Below are 9,309 nucleotides of genomic sequence, written 5' to 3' on the forward strand. Positions count from 1 at the left end.
ATTATTTTGGACCGGAGGGAGTACTATTAATTAATATTTTAATTTATATCCTACAGCCTTGTCTTGGGATAAGGTAAACGTTGTTGTGCTATCAAAAGAAAAGGGGTAAGCAAGAATCTTTTATTCTCCTTTTAATTTATTTATTTGTTTGTGTTCACTACTTAACACTGTGATTCTATATTTGGAACAATCACCATTTCCTTGAACTTGAATTTTCTACGTTGAAAATGTCTTCTAATCGGTTTTTTTAGTTCATATACAATAACAGTATGGGAAAAGATGCACATTGGAATTTCGCATATATATAGATGCAATAGCAAAATTGCCAAATAATTTATTCTAACGTGTATCTAAAATAAGAGCAACAATATGACATTCGGGAGCGAGTGAAACAATTTGAGATTCCACTTCAAGAAACAAAATTAAGCTTGTCCACATGCTTAATTGCAAAGATTTTAATTAATTTTTAAAAAATGTGAGCATTGATATGGTTTATTTATATTTGAGAGTATTTCTTGAATGCTTAATGCTTTACAAGTCTAGCGTAATAAGTACGTTGATGTGGTAAAATATGTACACGCTCGAAGGCACATCTTTTGATACAATTAATAATTATAGTTTATAAAAATTCTAAAATTAAAGGGTCCTTATCAAACTTTTTCTCGTTATCGGATAATTGTTTATCTTTGCAGGAAATATAAACATATATGGTTGGTAAGCTGATGAGGGTATTAGAGCAGACTTGTGTGTTATTCTTCATAATGTGTATCACATTAGTAAATTGTAAAACATACCCTTCATCAGTAGAAGAAAATTGTGTTTGGGAATGTGTTGATTATTTAACAGTAACAAGAGGCTTAGATCATACTCCTCAGCCGGAACTGGAAAGAAGATGTAGAGATGGAGTACCAGATTTTTGTTGTGAATCCAAGATGTTTTATGATGGATATTTTAGTGATGACTCTAATCCCAAATCCTTAGATGTATTCTGTTCTCCCCCTTAGTACTGTAACTTTCCATATGTATTTTTTGCGTATGGGAATAACTTTATCTTTGTAATTTCAATTCGATAATATTATGATAAGACAAATGCAAGGCATAACGAAAGCTTTATTCAACATTCTGATTTTCTTATTTTATAGCTTACGATCTATTATTAGAGGATCCACTTTTTCTTTATCAGTTAAATAAGGGTTTCCAAATGAATTTATATGTGTCATTAACTAATCCACTCAATATCTTAAGGTTTTGGGTAGAATTGTTATATTATTGCACATTGTATAACAACAACATATCTAGTATAATTCTACAAGTGGGGTATGGGAAGGATAATGTGTACGCAGACTTTACCCCTACCTGAGAAGGTAAAGAGGCTATTTCCAATAGACCCTCAGCTCAGGAGAAAGTGGAAAGAAAGAAGGGAAGAAGATGAAAAAGAAGTAAGAGGGGGGGGGGGCAGATGAGGGAGACAAAAGACGATAATGAAAAAGAAGAGAAAAAGTAACATCAGATAGTAATAATCAAGGAGCAACGATTTCCAATAAAAGGGAGAAAGAGTAGCATCAAATAATAATAATCAGGGAGCAACAATTTCTAGTAGCAATTTACGAAAACACTGGACTTGTTTGCTAAGTACCAGATATAATAACAAACTTATAAAAAGAAGTAACATTCTGTTGAATTTGGCAAATCCCACATCGGTGGTTTAGCCATTTGATAGGGAATTTTTACCTATAAAAGGAGGCCTAATGTTTAGGATTTAGACACACCTCTCATTTGCCTTCTTATCTTCTTAAGGTATTTGTATCTTCTCTCTTTAGTATTATTTCACTTGTATTTTTGGAGTGGAATAAAATATTGGTTGTGTCCGAGGAAGTAGGCAAAATTGGCCGAACCTCGTAAATTCTGGTGTTCCTTTTATTGTTGCTTTATTGTCTTATTTATTATTTGGTGGCTGCCATAATTTTTGGTATAGTAGTTGTGACTCATTCACACTATATACATTTGGCTTCCGCAACAATTGGTATCAGAGCCAAGTTACTGTCTAAGTATGCTCTGTGGTTGCAGCATAGTTTGATCTTCCACATCAGAAAAGATTTATCTTGGTAACTGAGTCAAGGTTCTGTCTGAGTATGCTCTGTGGTTGCAGCTTAGTCTGATCTTCCACACCAGAATAGAAATAATCTTGATTTGTGTCGTCAGCTATTAAATAATATTTGTGTCAAAGATGGGAGACGATAAACAAGAAGAATCTACATCATGTGTCAACAATACGGCATCATTGACATCTTCGCTTATGACAAGAATTGTGTCAAATACGAAATTTGCGATAGAAATTTTTGACAGGTCAGGACATTTTGGGATGTGGCAAGGCGAGGTTCTAGATGTCCTTTTTCAACAAGGGCTAGATCTTGCCATTGAAGAAAAAAGACCAGATGTTATTGGAGAAGAAGATTGGAGAATTATCAACCGTGTTGCTTGCGGTACCATTCGATCCTACCTTGCTAGAGAGCAGAAATATCCATACACAAAGGAAACTTCTGCAAGTAAATTATGGAAAGCACTGGAGGATAAATTTTTGAAGAAAAATAGTCAAAATAAATTGTACATGAAGAAGAGACTGTTTCACTTCACCTATGTTCCTGGTACCACGATGAATGAACATATCACCAGTTTCAATAAGTTGGTCACAGATTTGCAAAATATGGATACAACTTATGATGATGGTGACTTGGCCTTAATGTTGTTGGCGTCACTTCCTGATGAGTACGAGCACCTTGAAACTACTCTACTCCATGGAAATGACGAAATTTCTCTCAGAGAAGTTTGTTCGGCTTTGTACAACTATGAACAAAGAAAGGGAGAAAAACAAAAGGGCGGAGAAGGAGAAGGAGAAGCATTGGTTGTGAGGGGTCGTCCTCAAAATCAAACGAGGATAAAGAAAGGAAGATCCAAGTCAAGATCTAGACCTAGCAAAGATGAATGTGCCTTTTGTCGAGAAAATGGCACTAGAAGAAAGACTGTCCGAAGTTGAAGAATAAGGCCAAACATAATAATGAAAAGGCCATTATGGATTCAAATGTAGCTGATGGTGATGATTCAGACTTCTCATAAGTTACAACAGAGCCATCAACATCATCAGACATATGGTTGATGGACTCGGCTTGTAGCTATCATATGTGTCCCAACAGGGACTGGTTCGTGGATTTTCAAGAAGGAGAATATGGAGTCGTCCACAAAACGGATAACAGCCCTCTTACCTCATATGGTATTGGTTCAATACGATTAAGGAAACATGATGGAATGATCAGAACATTAACAGATGTTCGATATGTACCGGGTTTGAAGAAAAATCTCATCTCTGTGGGAGCACTAGAATCAAAAGGGTTCAAAATCATTGCAGAAAATGGAGTGATGAGAGTATGCTCTGGTGCACTAGTGGTAATGAAGGCCAATCGAAAGAACAATAACATGTACCGTTATCACGGTAGTACAGTTATTAGGACAGCGACAGTAACATCCAGTGACGAAAAAGAGGCAGAAGCAACCAGGCTATGACACATGCGATTGGGACATGCTGGAGGAAAATCCTTGAAAACTCTATCAGATCAAGGATTGTTAAAGGGAATAAAGGTTTGCAACTTGGAGTTTTACGAGCATTGTGTCAAAGGGAAACAGAAAAGGGTTAAATTTTGTACAACGATCCATAATACTAAAGGCATTTTGGATTATGTACACTCTGATGTTTAGGGTCCTTCCAAAATACCTTCATTGGGTGGGAGGCACTATTTTGTAACATTTGTTGATGATTTTTCCCGAAGAGTGTGGATGTATACAATGAAGAGCAAAGATGAAGTGTTGGAAATTTTTATCAAATGGAAAATGACGGTGGAGAATCAAACAGGCAGGAGGATCAAGTGTATTCGCACAGACAATGAAGGTGAATACAAAAATGATCATTTTAATAAGGTCTGTGAAAATGATGGCATCGTCCGACACTTCACTGTCAGACATACACCACAAGAGAATGGAGTGGCAGAACGTATGAACCGTACCTTGCTGGAGAAGGTACGGTGTATGTTGTTCAATGCTGGCTTGGGAAAAGAATTTTGGGCTGAGGCAGTTACATATGCATGCCACCTCATTAATCGCTTACCATCTACTGCTATTGATGGCAAGATATCATTTGAAAAATGGTATGGAAAGCCTGCTGTAGATTATGACTCTTTGCACGCATTTGGCTCAACTGCATATTATCATGTGACAGAGTCAAAATTGGATTCAAGGGCAAAGAAGGCTATTTTTATGGGAATTACTTCTGGAGTCAAAGGATATCACTTATGGTATCCTATGACAAAGAAAGTAATATTCAGCAGGGATGTTACCTTTGATAAATCTGCTATGGTAAATAAGGTAACAGAAGATACCAAACAAAATAAGGGTGCTTCTAAGCAGGTGGAGTTTGAGGGAAAATTTATTTTTCCTACACAAGAAGCAGAGGAGGAAACAAATGAAGATTATCCTCTGGAAGAAGAGCCAGTAGAAAGGGAGATTTCAACTCAGGAACCTCAACAACAACTTGAATCAATAACAACCAGCAGGCCAAAAAGGACAATAACAAAACCTGTTCGTCTTATAGAGACAGTTGCTTGTGCTGCCTCAATTGTAGCTGATGATGTTCCTACCACTTATAAAGATGCAGTCTAAAGTTTAGAAAAAGATAAGTGGAATTGTCATGAATGATGAAATACAGTCCCTTCATCAGAATCATACATGGAGATTGGCCAATCTCCCGAAGGAAAATAAAGCAATTGGGTGAAAATGGGTATTTGCAAAGAAAGAAGGATTTCCTAACCAAGAAGATGTTCGCTACAAAGCAAGATTGGTGGCCAAAGGATATGCTCAAAAAGAGGGAATTGATTAAAATGAAGTGTTTTCTCCAGTTATAAAATATTCCTCCATTAGAATTATGTTGGCTTTGGTAGCACAGTTAGATTTGGAACTAGTTCAGATGGATGTAAAAACTGTTTTTTTACATGGAAACTTGGAGGAGGAAATCTACATGACTCAGCCAGAAGGATTCAAAGTTGCTGGAACAGAAAATATGGTGTGCAAACTTTAAAAATCATTGTACGGATTGAAACAATCTTCTAGACAATGGTACAAGCGATTTGACGAGTATATGTTGCGGCAAGGGTACAATAGAAGCAAATACGATCATTGTGTGTATTTGCGCAGGCTTAAAGATGGTTCCTTTGTATATCTTCTCCTATATGTTGATGATATGTTGATAGCTTCCAAGAATTTGGAAGAAATTGATAAGTTGAAGATTCAACTGAAGAAGGAGTTCGACATGAAGGATTTGGGTGATGCAAAGAAAATTCTTGGCATGGAGATAATAAGAGATAGACGTTCAAAGAAACTCTGTTTATCTCAGAAAGAATATTTGAAGAGAGTACTATAATGTTTTGACATAGATGAGAAGACTAAGCCAGTTAGTCTCCACTTGCTCCCCATTTTAAGCTAAGTACTACTATGTCGCCAAAATATGAAGCTAAACGAGAGTATATGTCAAAGGTACCATATGCAAATGTTGTTGGTAGCTTGATGTATGCAATGGTCTGTACGAGACCTGACATTTCACAAGCTGTTGGAGTTATTAGCAGATATATGCATAATCCAGGAAAGGAGCATTGGCAAGCTGTGAAGTGGATTCTACATTATATTCATAATACTGTAGATGTTGGGTTAGTTTTTGAGCAAGAATGCGATCAGTCTGTAGTTGGATATTGTGACTCAGATTTTGCGGGTGATCTGGTTAAACGAAGATCAACTACTGGTTATGTGTTTACTTTTGCAAAGGTACCAGTTAGTTGGAAGTCTACTTTGTAGTCAACAGTTGCTTTGTCTACAATAGATGCAGAGTACATAGCTATTACAGAGGCTGTGAAGGAGGCAATTTGGCTTCAGGGGTTGCTAAAAGAGCTTGGTATTGGACAAAAAAGTATCACAATTTTTTGTGATAGTCAAAGTGTTATTCAATTAGCAAAGAACCAAGTTTATCATGCAAGGACGAAACACATTGATGTTCTCTATCATTTCATACGAGAAATCATAGAAGAAGGTGGAGTCATGGTGAAGAAAATTCATACTACAGAGAATCCTACTGATATGCTGACAAAAGTGGTGACTGCGGTCAAGTTTCAACATTGTTTGAATTTGATCAACATTGTTGAACACTGAAGATTGAAGATGAAGACACAACCAAAATTTATTATTGAGAGAAAATTGAAGATGTGGAATTTTGCCAAGGTGGGGATTTGTTGAATTTGGCAAATCCCACATCGGTGGTTTAGCCATTTGGTAGGGAATTTTTCCTTATAAAAGAAGGCCTAATGTTTAGGATTTAGACACACATCTCATTTGTCTTCTTATAGTCTTAAAGCATTTGTATCTTCTCTCTTTAGTATTATTTCACCTGTATTTTTGGAGTGGAATAAAATATTGGTTGTGTCCGAGGAAGTAGGCAAAATTGGCCGAACCTCGTAAATTCTGGTGTTCCTTTTATTGTTGCTTTATTGTCTTATTTATTATTTGGTGGCTGCCATAATTTTTGGTATAGTAGTTGTGACTCATTCACACTATATACATTTGGCTTCCGCAACACATTCAACTACCAACAAGAATATTACTAGTACTACTTGTAACCTAGGAGAAACTCAAAACTACCTGTCAACCCACCACCTTAATCCTAGACCTCCACACCTTGCTATCGCTAGTCATATCCTCGGTTAGGTGAAGTACTGACATGTCCTGTCTAATCACCTCTCCCCAATAGATTCAGGAAGAAGGTAACAACCCTAGATGTCATGTAGCCTCCTGATTATAAATGTGGCGCGCTACACATCCATAATCAAGACTCTACTAGACACGGCTCATAGACAACCCCTAGGACAGACTTGCTCTGATACCAAGTTTGTCACGACCCAAACTGAAGGGCCATGACTAGCACCCGACCACACTTGCCGAGCACCAACGCACATTTCATCTAACCTTCATTATTATCTTTTAGGGCTGACGAGATCAATATAAATGGTAGACCTAGATCATGGACAACCAGCAATAAAATATGACGGCATGAACATACATAGCAGGGGATGACCAGACAATCAAGAAACTACATATAAGGTATGAGCTACCACGCTACTATGAAAGACTATACAACAAAAACTAGCCGACAAGGCATACCAAACTATACATGAGCCGACACCTGTCTATGAGCCTCTAAAAGAACATAAGTGTTGCAACATAGCCGGAACAGGGCCCCGACATACCCATAATGTCTATAACAAAAATTGCATACCAAGACCAAGGCAAGTCCGGAGAAGGGATCTCGCCAATCACCGCTGAACTGGACAGTCTACTGTGGTGGGGGAGCTGCACCTGCCTGTCTATCAGGACCTGCAGCACGACATGCAGCGTCCACAAATAAAAGGACGTCAGTACGAATAAAGTACTGAGTATGTAAGGCAAGGAACCATAAATGCGATCAGTAATGTAAGCAAGGATAGAGAATATACAACCTGTAACATCTTAGTACCTCTGAGGGCTACTTACATGAAATGCATGATACATATGTATAAATACATAAACCTTTAAAGCATTCGCCTCTGTGGGCATCATCATCATCATATCGTACCCGGCCATAATAGGCTCGGTAGAATCGTACCCGGCCACGTGGAGCTCGGTAAAACCCAACTGATCAGTGGTTGCACAATAGGTGCCGTACCCGGCCAACTATAGCGTGGCTCGGTAGAGTAAAATAGATACATATATATAATGCATGCTCGACTCATGGAATCACATTCTAAACCTTTCGGAGTGACGTAAGGTCGGTATCCTCTGTACACGTTATTAGGACTAACTCTTCACTATGAACCTTATAAGAATCAGGAAGTACCAACAACATTGATAACATAAGAATAAGAGAAGCAACATTAACATCAATCGTTCCATAAGAGGGAAAACAATGTAAGTACTGCTAGCTTCTAAGAGTAGAGTATCTTGGAAGATCGTTCATTACATTATGTACAATCGGAGTCGTGCAAAAGAAGGAAAGGGATAGCCTCACATACCTTGTATATACTGCCCCAATCTCAAGCTATGCAATTGTCAAAACTCCTTAGTCTACAATAAGAGAAACGATACTATCGTTATCATTTAAGCGTCATAACTATTATGTATCGACCACAACCTATTTTACGATGAAACGGACATCACCTCCCCTATATATATGACCTCACACCATTCAAAACAGTCACCAAACAGCCCAAACAACATCAATAATAAACATATTGAGCCTCCCAAAATAGTCCACACACAGCCTAATCACTCCATACATACGACGACCACCGTAGTCGTGTCAAACAACCTGGAAATGTTACGAATAACTATCAGCCCATAACCCTACATATATATGGTGTTTCTCCACACCCTTCCTCCTCCAAAACTCCACAAGATAGTAGTAAAATACGCAGCCCAACAACAACGCAAAACAGTCCACAAAACAATAACATTACTTCCAAGCCTTTCGATATATATTTCACAAGTTCTAGCTTCAATGGCTTAGCTGCAACTTGGATAATCTTAAATACATATAGAGTAAGAGGTTCCTTACCTTTATACAGAAATAACAACTCCAATTTGACCTTAAATTTCCATGAAATATCCCTCCAATGCTGCCACAACAACAAAAAAGCGAAACTAGCGATCAATTAGTGTTTTTCGGCACTAGAATCACTTTAGAAGGCTTGAAATCACCTAGGATTGATATTAAGAACATGAGGGAGTATTTACAGAACATAAACCCTTTAAAACAACCTCCCACACGAGCTGGAACGACACAAAAATGAGCAACAACAAGAAGAACAAGAGACTTACTAGCGCCACGGAATTCCCGACACTTGATTTGTGTTGTTTGCCCTTTTTTGGGTCTTGAATCTTGAGAGAACCTTGAGAGGATGTTCCTAGGGTTCTAAGGTCTGAAAATAGTGAAAAGAAATGACTTAAAACGGGTTGGAGTCATCCTATATAGGTCCAAATATCTTAAACCGACTTAGTGGGCCCCATAGAGAGGTGCTTGGCGCAGTCTCGCGAAAACGCGAATATCTCTCTACTCCGAGATCGTATCGATGAACGGTTTAATGAGTTGGAAACTAGACTCCTAGATATTTAATTTTTTTGGTATATCACCCCGTAATTCCTTGTAAATTATGAGAAAAGATTAGAAACATTTGACCCAATGTTTAA

Source organism: Nicotiana sylvestris, chromosome 8, assembly GCF_000393655.2.
Source record: "Nicotiana sylvestris chromosome 8, ASM39365v2, whole genome shotgun sequence".
NCBI classification, from domain to species: Eukaryota; Viridiplantae; Streptophyta; class Magnoliopsida; order Solanales; family Solanaceae; genus Nicotiana; species Nicotiana sylvestris.